The sequence below is a fragment of the Nipponia nippon genome, unplaced genomic scaffold (assembly GCF_047370975.1).
Source record: "Nipponia nippon isolate SJK-2023a ecotype South Korea unplaced genomic scaffold, ASM4737097v1 scaffold_22, whole genome shotgun sequence".
Classification (NCBI taxonomy): domain Eukaryota; kingdom Metazoa; phylum Chordata; class Aves; order Pelecaniformes; family Threskiornithidae; genus Nipponia; species Nipponia nippon.
Window position 1 is genome coordinate 8,534,401 of NW_028262339.1, and position 16,097 is coordinate 8,550,497.

General features: G+C 44.0%; 1 protein-coding gene across 6 annotated transcripts in view; it reads right to left on the reverse strand.

The window, feature by feature from the left end:
* The window catches only part of LOC148055478 (endogenous retroviral envelope protein HEMO-like), a 28,439-nt gene extending 26,855 nt beyond the window's left edge, over positions 1 to 1,584 (reverse strand). For 3 of the 6 annotated variants that reach the window (XR_015705364.1, XM_087760405.1, XM_087760404.1), the window contains exon 1: positions 1,549 to 1,584. The gene's annotated coding sequence lies outside the window, so the exon portion shown is untranslated. Of the gene's footprint in view, positions 1 to 1,040; positions 1,283 to 1,545 lie in introns of all 6 variants that reach the window. The other 3 variants (XR_015705365.1, XM_087760407.1, XM_087760406.1) reach the window with 2 other exon arrangements.
* Between the last annotated feature and the right edge of the window lie 14,513 nt (positions 1,585 to 16,097).

A 16,097-nucleotide genomic window follows, 5' to 3' on the forward strand; every position in this document is an offset into this window, starting at 1 on the left:
AGCTCAGGAAAAGAAGAGTCTTCAGTTTGTGTTTAAGATAGCCAGTCAATGGCTAACAAATAGCTGTCTTGAGAGCAAGTTCTCTCACAAGAGAAAAAGATGTCAAAAAGTATGACATGTAAAACATACAAACTAATAGCAGGTCATCATTGCATGGACTCATATGTATTGAGGAATGCACTGTAGTTAGTTCCCAAAGATAATGAGACAATGAAGAATATTTAGGGGAGGCTTAGAATTCCCAAATGATGTGCATTATTCATCCCCAAAAGACATATATGAACAGAACCAGAGAAATCCTAAATAAGCCAGGAAGACTGAATTTTATTATTTAGTGATTTTTATACTACAGTTAATTAAAAAGCTGAAATTACACTTCATTAGATCTTAGTTAGCACATCCTTATGTTAAAAAAACCCAACAACTGTCACATTACAAATTTTCAGTCATAAACTATCTTGGCTGATCAATGATTCCTATATTAGCTTGTACTTCACTTTGATTATTCTCCCAACCCCTTACAGCATTAAGAAATGTACAAAATGATTGGAATTATCTGAAATTCCCAAACTTTCAAAACTCTTATATGTTTATATTTCTAAGCAAGTTTTCTAAATAACATTCCTTCAGTGAGAAATAGCATGAGAAATATCATAAACTCTGTTCAACAGTATATCAGGGCTGAATGGAGCATGAAGGAAAGAGGCTGAGGAAAAATTCCACAACCATTCTCTTATCATCTCTGGGTCATTCTAATGAGGACATCTGTCCTCTCTCAGAAAATATTCTCTTGATATAGGGATTTATACATATGTCTGCAAATCTTAAGAGCTCACTTCATCTTAGTAAAAATAAGCCTTAGTATGGATCAGCAATTGCCTTTCTGTAGTAATTGACATATGAATACAGAGCTGCAGCACCGTAAGCATTCTAATTTTACCTGCAGCCCTACTAATTTACGGTTGGACTTGATGATCTTAAAGGTCTTTTCCAACCTAAATGATTCTATTATTCTAATGCAATTTAAGGGCATAACTTACCTTAGAAAGTCTTACAGAGAGGGAATTTTGACCAGGATATAAGGACAGCACTAAAAATAGCCAGAGTTTTGTATGACAAGCAGTCTTTTCCCTCCTCAGTTTCTCCTATGATTCAGTTGTTACTCAGAAGGGAGAGAGTATCCAGTGAATCAACAGACTATCCTGTAGCAACTTTGTTCTGTCTAGTGGCCTTCCACAGAAGAAATGGCTAGTCCCAACTTCTGTAAGTCAGAGAGATCCAGCTAGGAATGACCACAAATGAATGAGTAAATGTCATGGTTTAACCAGCAACTAAGCACCACGCAGCCGTTCACCCTCCCCCCCCCCCCCCCGGTGGGATGGGGGAGAGAATCAGAAGAGTAAAAGTGAGAAAACTCATGGGTTGAGATAAGAACAGTTTAATAACTGAAATAAAGTAAAATAGTAGTAGTAGTAATAATAATAAAACCAATAATAATTATAATAACGATATAGAAAGCAAGTGATGCATGATGGAATTGCTCACCACCTGCCGACTGATGACCAGCCCGTCCCAAAGCAGCGGTCCCCCGCTCCCAACCAACTCCCCCCTAGCTTATATATTGAACATGACGTCATATGGTATGGAATAGCCCTTTGGCCAGTCTGGGTCAGCTGTCCTGGCTATGCTCCCTCCCACCTTCTTGTGCACCTGGCAGAGCATGGGAAGCTGAAAAGTCCTTGACCAGTGTAAACTCTACTCAGCAAGAACCAAAACATCAGTGTGTTATCAGCATTATTCTCATCCTAAATCCAAAACACAGCACTATACCAGCTACTAGGAAGAAAATTAACTCTATCCCAGCTGAAACCAGGACAGTAAATGAATGAAAAGTACAAGGCCATAAATGATTCCATTTACATTCTTTTAGCCTCGCCTCCACATAAACATATGCCTTCATGCAACATATGTAAGTAGTCACACTGTAGTTAATTAGGTTAGTCATGTAGATAAAGTAACACATTTGTTTAAATCTTTGGAAAACAGAATGTTAAGTGAAATGTGTTGATCTTTTACTAGCTGGCTAAATGAATTACTCACGTAGAAGATTTCTATTATCTTTTTGTTATTCAGTTCATTTTTCACCAGCAATGCGTGATCTTAAAACATAGCTAAATGCTTTTGTATGAATTAGCTGTTTCTAAGAAAAATACTAGAAATTTACTCAAATCATAATAATTTCAAATGTCAATCTAAGCACAGCACAGAACGATCCTGAACAGATCCTTTCATCTTACTAATAGGAAATTATTTTGTGGTGAGTTAAACTTGGCTGTCTGCCAGGTGCTTATCAAGCCACTTTCTCATTTCCCCTCCTCAGCAGGACAGGAGGAGAAAATAGTATGGAAAAGCTCGTGGGTCAAGATAAGGACAGGGAGATCACTTACCAATTACTGTCACAGGCAAAACAGACTCAAATTGGGGAAGATTTGATTTGATTTAATTTAATTTATTGGCAATTATTAAAAAAGTAGGATAGTGAGAAATAAGAACAAATCTAAAACCACCTTTCCCCACCCCTTCTTCCCAGGCTCAGCTTCACTCCCAACTCTTCTACTTTCTCTCCACCCAGAGCAGCACAGGGGGATGGGAAATGGGGGTTGCAGTCAGTTCATCACACGTCTCTGCCACCCCTTCCTCCTCACTCTCTTCCCCTGCTCCAGTGTAGGGTCCCTCCCATGGGAGACAGTCCTTCCCGAACTGCTCCAATGTCAGTCCTTCCCACAGGCTGCAGGGGAATCTCTGCTCCAGCGCCTAGACCACCTCCTTCCCCTCCTTCTTCACTGACCTTGGTGTCTGCAAGATTGTTTTCTCTCACATTTTTCTCACTCTTCTCTCTCACAGCTGCTGCACAGCATTTGTTACCCTTTCCTTTCTTAAATATCTTATCACAGAGGTGCCACCAGCATTGCTGATTGGCTCAGTTTGGCCAGTGGTTGGCCTGTCTTGGAGCTGGCTGGAACTGGCTCTGTTCAACATTGGGGCAGTTCCTGATCTCTTCTCACAGAAGCCACCCCTGCAGCCCCCCCAGCTACACAAAACTTTCCATGTAAACCTAAAACAATTTTCTAAAAACCAGGCAAATATAACATGTTTGAGCGTCAAATTACAAAACATCTGCTGAAGAGTCTGAGGTATCCAGGGATGCCTTACTGTTGTTTGAGATTTATGACTTGAAGTCATGGATAAAAAGGCCAATTTTCCTGATTTTGCCTTCCTCATCTCCCAAAAAAACTTCTACTGCTAAAAAAAGGAAAAGAAAACATATGAAAGCCTACATGTTTGTATAAAAGGGTAGTAGGTGCTTAAGTCAGTCCCATTGATATTCTATTTTTTTTTTCTTGAATTGTTAGAGATAAAATAAAATTATGTTTTTGCAGTGTATACCTGTATATTGGGTTTGCATGGCAAGGTTTTGGTAGGGGGGGGGCTATAGGGGTGGCTTCTGTGAGAAGATGCCAGAAGTTTCCCCCAGGTCCAATAGAGCCAATGCCAGCCAGCTCCAAGACGGACCTGCTGCTGGCCAAGGCTGAGCCAATCAGTGATGGTGGTAACTCCTCTGTGACAGCATATTTAAGAAGGGGGGAAAAAAACTGCACGGGAACCTGCAGCCAAAGAGAGAGGAGTGAGAATATGTGAGAGAAACAACTCTGCAGACACCAAGGTCAGTGAAGAAGGAGGGGGAGGATGTGTTCCAGGCACCAGAGCAGAGATTCCCCTGCAGCCCGTGGTGAAGACCACGGTGAGGCAAGCTGTCCCCCTGCAGCCCATGGAGGTCCACAGTGGAGCAGATGTCCACCTGCAGCCCGTGGAGGACCCCACGCTGGAGCAGGTGGATGTGCCCAAAGGAGGCTGTAACCCCGTGGAGATCCCGCGTTGGAGCAGGCTCCTGGCAGGACCTGCGGACCCATGGAGAGAGGAGCCCATGCTGGAGCAGGTTTTCTGGCAGGACTTGTGAACCCACAGGTGACCCACGCTGGAGCATTCTGTTCCTGAAGGACTGCACCCCATGGAAAAGACCCACGCTGGAGCAGTTCATGAAGAACTGTAGCCCGTGGGAAGGACTCACGTTGGAGAAGTTCATGGAGGACTATCTCCCATGGGAGGGACCCCATGCTGGAGCAGGGGAAGAGTGTGAGGAGTCCTTCCTCTGAGGAGGAAGGAGCAGCAGAGACAACATGTGATGAACTGACCACAACCCCCATTCCCTGTCCCCCTGCGCTGCTCAGGGGGAGGACACAGAGAATTCGGGAGTAAAGTTAAGCCCGGGAAGAAGGGAGGGGTGGGGGGAAGGTGTTTTAAGGTTTGTTTTTTATTTCTCATTATCCTACTCTGATTTGATAGGTAATAAATTAAATTAATTTTTCTTGAGTTGAGTCTGTTTTTTCCCATGACAGTAATTACTGAGTGATCTCTCCCTGTCCTTATCTTGACCCATGAGCCTTTTGCTATATTTTCTCTCCCCTGTCCAGCTGAGGAGGGGAGTGATAGAGCAGCTTTGGTGGTCACCTGGCATCCAGCCAGGGTCAACCCATCACAACCTGCAATTAGACAGCTTTTTCAAAACCAATCATGGTCTCCTAAGAGGAAAATCTGCTGGTTCCTTTGTTCAGTCTGGTCTGCTTAGAAGTTAATTCACAAACTGTTAATTTTCTAAAGAGAATAAAAGGCAAAAGATTAGCAAAAAATAAATACTGCCCCCCCCCCCATCAAAATCACACAAACCAAGTGAACCAAGATAAATGAGCTTCACGTTACAGTACCAGTTATCCAGAAGTATAAATTTTCATGGACAAATTAAGTTATACTGTCTTTATTTTTATATGGTTTTCAGCATTAGCAGATCATTTTCTGGATATCTAGACATTACAGTAGTTATTACTGCTCCCTCTTTCAAACAGCAACATAACATAAAACTGCAGATCAAGATAATTAAGACACTTGTCTAAAATATGTACACACACACATAAAGAAATAAGCTAGAAAAGTTTGTGCTACATAATATTCAATTTTACATCAGCAATATTGGTAAACAGGATTTACAGCTATCACAAACTAAGGATAAATCTAAACCATCATGGGATAAATGAGAAGGTCCTCTTATGGATTAAGGTATAGTAAGAAGATAAGAAATGAAGGGAAGGGGAATAAAGTCATTTTCCATGATAGGAGAAGGTTATCATCAAGACCTCTGCTATTCAACATATTCATAAGCAATTTAGAGAAAAGAATCAATGGTGATATGACAGCAGTTTCTGACAATACAAAAATAATTCAGGAGAGTGAAAATGAAGCCAATTATAAAGAGCTACAAGAGGACTTCTTAATATTACATTACTGAGCAATAAAATGGCAGATGAAATTCAGTGTGATATATGCACATTTGATACTCAGGAAATACTCAGCTCCTGAAGTCTTGAAATGTTGGAGCAAATGGGGACTGTCTTTTTACAGAACATAAGAATCTTAATATCTTATTTCCAGCTTGTGCATGATCATTACTTCCTTAAGCAGTCTGTGATCATTGGTCCAGTCATTTCACATCCCTGAAATTTAATGGTTAATAATTTAATTTTTCCCATTCTTAAATTCTTTCTGAAATGTCAACTTTCTCACACTCATTATGATGTTGTCAGATGTTATGAAATCTCCTGAGGCTGAGAGGAAAGCCACTGATGCAACCTCTGCTAAATGAAATTTCACAATTTGTTCTTCAATGTTTTCTTTGACTTAAAAAGAAAAAAAACCACTACATATTTCTATGTTCATCTTAAATAGAACTTAACATACTGGAAACCAAGTTACAAAGCCTAAGAAAATATTCTCCAATGGGATAGGGTGGAGGAGTCTGTTGAGTCACTGCCAGCTGTTCTCCATTTTCTTTCATCTGCTGTGCATTTATCCTTGGCAGAAATGTTAACTTCAACATCCAAACAACTAATACCGTCATTTCCAACCCATATAATTCTCAACAGAAGAGTAAAAATCCACTGAGTATAAAATCTACTGGCTTAATCTTCCTCTTTCTTAGTGAGGAAGATAAATCTAACAAACATTGGCACAAAAATGAGGGACATTTACAGTCAAGGAAACAACTATTGTCTTTCTCCAGCTCTCAATCTGCACACATATGCAAATAAGCTAGTATAGGACTTTAGTCATCTAACAGTGTGACGTTAAACATCATGTAATACTACCTTAATCATAATTTCTTCCTGGTTTTGCAGCAGATTTCTTCTATATGTTTTTCTTCTGTAATTCATTTTCCCTACTATAGTCTCTTATCATAGAAGTTATGATATACAAGTGTCAAGGAGGCAAAATCACTTCCCCATTCTTCTGTAATTAACCAGCTGAATTCTTTACCTGGATACTCATTCTACAGTCCAGAGTTATCACTAAATATGACAGACTTTGCATATTTTGGCCCTATCTAGCTGAACCCTACCATATTATATGATAGAATATAGTCTGGGATAAATATAATGTCCAAGTAAAACAAAGTTTAAGCTAAAACAATAACAAGAAATGAAAGCCAAAATAGCTGGAGAGCATGTTGGAACTATGGCCAAGAAGTAAACAATTGTACACAATACTCACAGATAAAGAAAAGTCCCCTTCTTAGCCCTGATACTGGTGAAAGGAATGCTAAGGATGACCGTGTTCAGAATCATGCGACTCATCATGGCTACAATAACTATACATCTCCCACGTGAACGAATATCTACAACTCCAGTGGTTGCTGTTAAAAGCGAATGCCCACAGTTCTAAATACCCAAATAAGAAACTCTGAGCTCCCACAAAAAAAAAAAAATTAACTACAGCTATAGAGGCCTCTTCTTAGGCCACAATTGCTTTTCTAATGATGTCATGAAGTTGTGACATGAAACATCATTACAGCTCTGCCTTCCAGTAGGAAGGCAGGTGGTTCTTCAAGGATGAAACAGGTGTGGATATTTCTGGAGATTAATTAACACTTGCATGTTTGTTGAATGTTCTATTTTACAGATGTATTTCCAAAAAGTTTTGTATTTTTGCCAGCTATTTCACCAAAAGACCAACTGTCTTTTTTGGTCTCTATAAAGGGACAAGCTCTCAAAAACATGGAGATTTTTAAAGAATGGTATGAAGATATGGGCACAATTGAACCTAAGAAACCTGAAGCATTTATGCAACTACCAATTCGACCAAGGAACCAAAGAGAAATATGTTGGACAGATTTTTCTCCTCACGTGTGTCATTCATTATTCCCCAGTCTTAAAACTATGATCTTTTCAGAAAATTAGAAAGATACCAAGGCTCTTGTATATAAATTGAACTCGATCAGTTTAAAGGCAATCACTAATACAATATGTCCTTCAAAGCAGAAGCTCTCCACTACTCAGCTGTAAACAATGACCGAATCATTGAATAATTTAGATTGCAAGGGACCTCTGGATGTTCCGATTCCAATCCCAATTCTCTTAGTCAATATGGTAGAGCTACTTACAGCTTTTTTCCCCTCATACATACTGCAGCACTTGCCTTTGACAGCTGTTCCTGTAGCCTACAACTGATCCGTAGCATCACCAGGAGCAAAAGTCCCGTTAGAATAGAATAGAATAGAATAGAATAGAATAGAATAGAACAGAACAGAACAGAACAGAACAGAACAGAACAGAATAGTTCAGTTGGAAGGGACCTACAACGATCATCTAGTCCAAGTGCCTGACCCCTTCAGGGCTGATCAAAAGTTAAAGCACAGTATTAAGGGCATTGTCCAAATGCCTCTTAAACACTGACAGGCATGGGGCATCGATCACCTCTCTAGGAAGCCTGTTCCAGTGTCTGACCACCCTCTCAGTAAAGAAATGCTTCCTAATGTCCAGTCTGAACCTCCCCTGGCACAGCTTTGAGCCGTTCCCATGCATCCTGTCACTGGATACCAGGGAGAAGAGATCAGCGCCTCCCTCTCCACTTCCCCTCCTCAGGCAGCTGTAGAGAGCAATGAGGTTGCCCCTCAGCCTCCTTCTCTCCAAACTAAACAAACCCAGAGTCCTTACCTGCTCCTCATAGGACATGCCTTCCAGCCCTTTCACCACCTTTGTTGCCCTCCTCTGGACGCATTCAAGGACCTTCACATCCTTCTTAAATTGTGGGGCCCAGAACTGCACACAATACTCAAGGTGAGGCCGCACCAATGCTGAATACAGAGGGATAATCACCTCTTTTGACCAGCTGGATATACTGTGTTTCATGCACCCCAGGATGCGGTTTGCCCTCTTGGCTGCCAGGGCACACTGCTGGCTCATGTTGAGCCTGCTGTCAACCAGCACCCCCAGATCCCTTTCTGCAGGGCTGCTCTCCAGCCACTCCTCTCCCAATTTATGCTTGTGCCTGGCGTTACTCCGTCCCAGGTGCAGAATCTGGCATTTTGACTTGTTATATTTCATGCCATTGATGATTTCCCAATGCTCCAATCTATCTAGATCCCTCTGCAAGGCCTCTTGTCCCTCAAGAGAGTCAGCAGCACCTCCCAGTTTAGTGTCATCAGCAAACTTGCTAATGGTGCATTCAACTCCTGAATCCAGATCGTTGATAAAAATATTAACCAGGACTGGCACTGGAATTGAGCCCTGAGGAACACCGATAGTGACCAGTTGCCAGCCAGATGTAGCCCCATTCACTACAACCCTTTGAGCCCTGCCCTTCAGCCAGTTCTTCATCCAGCGCACCGTGTACCTGCTCATTTCACAGTTGGACAACTTGTCCAGAAGGATGCTCTGAGGGACAGTATCAAAAGCCTTACTAAAATCCAGAAAAACTACATCCACCACCACCTCTTCATCCACAAGGTGGATAGAAGGATATCAAATTAGTCAGACAGGACTTTCCCTGTTGTGAACCCGTGTTGACTGTGCCTGATGATTGCATTGCTCTTTAAATGTCTTTCAATAGCCCCCAGTATAATCTTCTCCATAATTTTTCCAGGAACCGAGGTTAGACTAACAGGTCTGTGTTTTCCTGGGTCTTCCCTCATGCCTTTCTTGTAAATTGGAATAACGTTGGCTAGCTTCCAGTCAGAGGGGACCTCCCCAGACTCGCAAGACCTTGGGTAGATGATTGAGAGGGGTCCTGCTGTAACATCCTCTAGCTCCTTCAGTACTCTGGGATGAATCCCATCAGGCCCCATGGACTTGTGAACATTCAGCTGATACAGCTGGTCCCTTACAATTTCAGTGTCCACAAATGGAAAGGCACTGTTCCCACACTTGTGGTCCTTCGACTCAGGGGACTGGGCAGCCCAAGGTCGATCAGTATTATTAAAGACTGAGGCAAAAAAAGCGATTGAATGCTTCTGCTTTTTCTTCATCCCTATTAGTCAGGTGACCATCTTCAACAAATATCGGTCCAATGTTTTCTTTAGACCTCCTCTTGCTATTGACATACTTAAAAAAGCCCTTCTTGTTGTCTGACACAACACTGGCCTGTTTCAGCTCTAATTGAGCTTTGGCCTTTCGTGTCTTCTCCTTGCATGTAATCTTCCTGCAAAGCCTGACCTTGCTTCCAGAGATCATACGGTTTCTGTTTCCTCTTGAGCTCCACGAGGACTTCCCTGTTCAGCCAAGCTGGTCTTCTGCCCCACTTGCTTGACTTGTGACAGAATGGAATTGCCTGCTCCTGTGCTTTTAAATGGTTCCTAAGAACTGACCAGCACTTGTGGACTCCTCAGCCCTCAAAAGCAGATTCCCAGGGGACACTGCTAACTAGCTCTCTGAATACCTTAAAGTTTGCTCTCTTGAAATCCAGGGTAGCAACTCTGCTGACCTTTTTTCTCATTACACTGAAAATTTTAAACTCAACCATTTCGTGATCACTGTGGCCAAGACAGCCACCTACCATCACATCGCCTACGAGTCCTTCTCTATTCTCAAACAACAAGTCTAGGAGGGCACCTTTCCTAGTTGGCTCCCTGAGTGCTTGTGACAAGAAGTTCTCTCATCTCCTACAGACTTCAAGAATTTCCCAGACTTGCTTGTCACAGCAGTATGGTATTCCCAGTTGATGCCTGGGAAGTTGAAATCTCCCATAAGGACCAGGGCTACTGATCCAGAGATTTCTCCTAATTGCCTATAGAATAAGTCATCAGTGCTATCATCCTGGCTGGGCGATCGGTAGTAGGCACCCACTACGATATCTGCTTTGTTTTCCATCCCCCTAATCCTCACCCAGAGGCTCTCAACCACATCATCCCTAACTGTAAGGGCTGTACAGTCAAACCTCTCCCTTACATGCTCTTCCACCTCTCCTGCCCTGCCTATCCCTCCTGAACAGCCTGTAGCCCTCCATCCCAGCACTCCATTAACTTATCTGAAAACAGAACTGGGTTATAAAAACAAACTGTTGATCTGTATGTATCATCTGATGTACCTATTTATGTGTGGTGTGTTAACCTTGGCTGGCTGTCAGGTGCCCACCAAGCGACTTTCTCACTCCCCCTCCTCAGCAGGACAGGGGGAGAAAAATATGATGAAAAGATCATGGGTCAAGGACAGGGAGATCACTAACCATTTATCGTCCACAGGCAAAACAGACTCGACTTGGGGAATATTTAATTTAATTTATTGGCAATTATTAAAAAAGTAGGATAGTGAGAAATAAGAACAAATGTAAAGCCACCTTCCCCCACACCTTCTTCCCAGATTCAGCTTCATTCCCAGCTCTTCTACCTCCTCTCCACCCAGAGCGGCGCAGGGGGATGGGGAATGGGGGTTGCAGTCAGCTCATCACACATTGTATCTGCTGCTCCTTCCTCCTCACACTCTTCCTCTGCTCCAGTGTAGGGTCCCTCCTATGGGAGTCCTTTCCGAACTGTTCCAATGTGGGTCCTTCCCACAGGGTGCAGTTCTTCAAGAACTACTCTATCATGGGTTCTTTCCACAGGGTAAAGTCCTTCAGGATAAGACTGCTTCAGCGTGGGTCCCTCAGGCCACAGTTCCTGACAGAAAACCTGCTCCTGCATGGGCTCCTCTCCATAGGCCACAGTTCCTGCCAGGAGCCTATGCCAGTGTGGGCTCGCCATGGGCTGCAGCTTCCTTCAGGACATATCCACCTGCTGCAGCGTGGGGTCCTCCATGGGCTGTAGGGAGGATATCTGCTCCACTGTAGTCCTCCATGGGCTACAGGGGGACAACCTGCTTCACCATGGTCTTCTCCACGGGCTGAAGGGGAATCTCTGCTCCGGTGCCTGGAGCACCTCCTCCCCCTCCTTCTTCACTGACCTTGGTGTCTGCAAGATTGTTTTCTCTCACATTTTTCTCACTCTTCTCTCTCACAGCTGCTGCACAGCATTTGTTACCCTTTCCTTTCTTAAATATCTTATCACAGAGGTGCCACCAGCATTGCTGATTGGCTCAGTTTGGCCAGTGGTTGGCCTGTCTTGGAGCTGGCTGGAACTGGCTCTGTCCAACATGGGGGCAGTGTCTTCTCACAGAAGCCACCCCTGCAGCCCCCCCCCCCCACCAAAACTTTGCCACGTAAACCCAATACATTATGTAGCATCCAAGCCAAAGGCTGTAACGCTAAATTTCTACTCAAAGATTCACACTGTTTTTTTCTGAAGAGAAGCCCTGAATCTCACAAGAAATACCTTTGTTTTGCAATACAGAGATTTTGATGATAAATAAACAATTGTTTAAAAAGAAAGCACTTGTACATATCACATCACGTGCTAGGTATCCAATTTGTTAGGCAGTCCAATTAGTGAATTTGGTTCCCTACAGTGAATTTCTATCTGGCTTCCCCAGAGTGAAGAGGTTAGTATCTGTTTCAGTTCTTGTATTTGTTTAGCTATTTATTGCTTATAAATGTAGAATTGTTAGAGTTGAAGTAGATTCTACACCAGATGCAGAACAAAACCAATAACTGATTACAGATTTTGCAAAGTATTAGATATTTTGACATGTGGATACTTAGTCAACGTTTCTGTGAAATAGCTAAACATCACCATATACAAAGTCCTGTACCTCAACTGTCTTGGTTTCAGCTGGGATAGAGTTAATTTTCTTCCTTGTAGCTGGTACAGTGCTGTGTTTTGGATTTAGTATGAGAACAATGCTGATAACACACTGATGTTTTGGTTGTTGCTAAGTAGTGCTTACACTAGTCAAGGAATTTTCAGCTTCCCCTGTCCTGCCAGTGAGAAGCTGGGAGGGGACACAGCCAGGAGAGCTGACCCAGACTGTCATGCTCAGTATATAAACTGGGGGGAGTTGGCCGGGGGTCAGCGATCGATGGTTGGGGACGGGCTGGTCAGTGGGTGGTGAGCAATTGTGTTGTGTATGACTTGCTTTGTATATTATTATTGTATTATATTATTATCATTATTATTACTACTACTACTATTACTATTATTCTACTTTATTTTACTTCAATTATTAAACTGTTCTTATCTCAACCCATGAGTTTTCTCACTTTCACTCTTCCAATTCTCTCCCCCATCCCACCGGGGGGGGAGCAATGAGCGAGCGGCTGTGTGGTGCTTAGTTGCTGGCTGGGGTTAAACCACGACAGTCCTTTTTGGCGCCCAACATGGGGCTCGAAGGGTTTGAGATAATAACAGATTAACCAGAGTGTATTAAGGAATTTGTATCTGTTAACAGTTGCCGGTCATAATATTGATTCATCTGTTCTCGGTATTAGTCTACCTGATCTGCACCATGCTCTTGTTTTTGCAGTATGTGTTAAAGACTGGTGTTGGGTTTTGCAGTTTGCTGTGCTCTGCCATGATTAGTGATGTTTTGCCTGGGAGATTTGTTATTAAAACACTAACTTTGAGCATTATCTGGTATTTGGGTTCTGTAGTGAAGCCAATTGTGTAGTTCGGGTACTACCTCATGGAGACAATTAGCAATTATACCTCTTCCTCTGAGAGGCTTTTTATGGAGGAAATACAGAATGGCACCTTCACTGCCTTCTTCTATGATGTTTCCTCCTTCATTACAACAACTTTTCAGTATCTTGAACATCCTTGGGTAGTTAACATATATCTATTGGTATATCTTGGGAATTTTGTTTTGATTTTGTCTACGGTTAATAAGCAGCTTAAGAATATCATCCAGAGATCTGCCCCAAGGTTGGATAGTTGTGAGTGGCAGGGTGTGTGGGAGAGCATGGGCAAATGCCTAGGACGGTGGGCCCCTCCAATATTTTGGAACTTCACCCCTGAACAAGTGCAGAATCCTGAAAAATTAGTAGAACATTTGGAAAAAGTATGCTGTCACCCTGGAAATTCTAGGGACACACAAATCACTGCAACGTGCTGGGGCCTGGCCCATGCCTACCAAGCCATATTAAACACTATTCAGAACCCTCAAGGGGAACAGAAGGTTTCTGGATCTGACGACAAAACGACAGGCGTTGTGGCTACGCTAGCCCTGGCGACAGGCACTGCGGCTATGCCAGCCCCTGTGTCAGGCACTGCGGCTGTGCCAGCCCCCGCGATAGGCGCTGCGGCTGAACCAGAGAACCAACCCGTGCCAGTATCACTTGCCCCTATACGGAAGAAAAAATACACAAGGAAATCAGCTCATTTAGTAAGGAATGAAGATGAACCAGGGCCATCAAGAGAACAGGAGAAGGAAGAGGCAGAACCCATAAATGAGATGATAACCACCCGATCCCTGTCCTTGAGTGAGCTGCGAGACATGTGAAAAGATTTCAGCCATCATCCAGGCGAGCACATTGTCATCTGTCTGCTCTGATGCTGGGATAACAGGGCCAGTAGCCTGGAATTAGAGGGTAAGGAAGCCAAACAGCTGGGATCCCTTTCTAGGGAAGGGGGCATTGACAAAGCAATTGGAAAAGGGGCAAAAGCCCTCAGCCTCTGGAGGCGAATCCTGTCAGGTGTGAAGGAAAGGTATCCCTTCAAGGAAGATGTTATATGTCACCCAGGCAAGTGGACCACCATGGAGAGAGGTATCCAGTACCTGAGGGAATTAGCCATGCTGGAGGTGATTTGTGGTGACCTGGAGAACGAGCAGTTACCCAAAGATCCAGATGAAGTCAGGTGCATATGACCCTGTGTGGTGGAAGTTTGTACAGAGCGTGCCATTGTCGCATGCCAACTCATTGGCAATAATGACCTGGAAAGATGAAGAGGAACAGATGGTGGATGAAATGGCTGGCCAACTCCGACAATACGAAGAAAGTCTCTCTTCCTCCCTACGGGCCTGCATCTTGGCTGTGGAAAACCTGTCCCAGGAATTCCAGCGATTCAAAGAGGATAGATCCTACTCCTCACCTGTACGGACCAGTATCTCAGCAATTAGGACTAAGTGTCCCTCTGTTCAAGAGAGAAGATTTAGTGGATACACACCACAGGCCACCCTGTGGTCACCCTGTGGTCACCTGCGTGACCACGGAGAGAACATGAGTACGTGGGATGGAAAATCTACCTCGACCCTAGAGGCACGGGTACGTGAGTTGCAAGGAAAAACAATTACAAAAGGTGGTTCTCCCAGGAAAATTGCTGCTCCAGTTTCCAGGGAGCAGTTCCCCAGACAGGGTAGAAGGGCTGATTTTGTTTCCGATCTTAATAAAGGGACTTTTGATTCTTATTTACAAGAAGTGAGTAATGAATGCTAGGACCAGGACTAGAGGGGCCATGCCTCCAGCCAGGTGGAGGAAAGGGACAACCAGGTTTACTGGACTGTGTGGATTCGATGGCCTGGCACATCAGACCCACAGGAGTATAAGGCTCTAGTGGACACCGGTGCACAGTGTACCCTAATGCCATCAAGCTATAAAGGGGCAGAACCCATCTGTATCTCTGGAGTGACGGGGGATCCCAACAGCTGACTGAATTGGAGGCTGAAGTGAGCCTAACCGGGAAGGAGTGGCAGAAGCACCCCATTGTGACTGGCCCAGAGGCCCTGTGCATCCTTGGCATAGACTACCTCAGGAGAGGGTATTTCAAGGATCCAAAAGGGTACCGGTGGGCTTTTGGCATAGCTGCCTTGGAGATGGAGGAAATGAAACAGCAGTCTACCCTGCCCGGTCTTTTGGAGGACCCGTCTATTGTGGGGTTGCTGAGGGTCGAATAACAACAGGAGCCAATTGCTACCACAACGGTGCACCGGCGGCAATATCGCACCAACAGAGACTCCCTGATTCCCATCCATAAGTTGATTTGTTGACTGGAGAGACAAGGAGTGATCAGCAAGACTCACTCACCTTTTAACAGTCCCATATGGCCAGTGCGAAAGCCTAATGGAGAGTGGAGACTAACAGTAGACTATCGGGGCCTGAACGAAGTCATGCCGCCGCTGAGTGCTGGTGTGCCAGACATGCTAGAACTTCAATACGAACTGGAGTCAAAGGCAGCCAAGTGGTATGCCACCATTGACATCGCTAATGCGTTTTTCTCAGTCCCTTTGGCAGCAGAGTGCAGGCCACAGTTTGCTTTCACTTGGAGGGGGGTCCAGTATACCTGGAATCGTCTGCCCCAGGGGTGGAAACACAGCCCCACCATTTGCCATGGACTGATCCAGACTGCATTGGAACAGGGTGGGGCTCCGGAACACCTGCAAGGCATTGATGATGTCATCATATGGGGCAACACAGCAGCAGAAGTTTTTGAGAAAGGGAAGCAAATAGTCCAAATCCTTCTGGAGGCTGGCTTTGCCATAAAACAAAGTAAGGTCAAGGGACCTGTACAGGAGATCCAGTGTTTAGGAATAAAATGGCAAGATGGATGCCATCAGATCCCAATGGATGTAATCAACAAAATAACAGCCATGTCCCCACCAATCAACAGAAAGGAAGCACAAGCTTTCTTGGGCATTGTGGGTTTCTGGAGAATGCATAATCCAAATTACAGTCTCATCGTAAGCCCTCTCTATCAAGTGACCTGGAAGAAGAACAATTTCAAATGGGGCCCTGAGCAACGACAAGCCTTTGAACAAATTAAACAGGAGGTAGCTCATGCAATAGCCCTTGGGCCACTCCGGGCAGATAACGGAACTCATTTCCGAAACAGCCTCATAAAAACCTGGGCC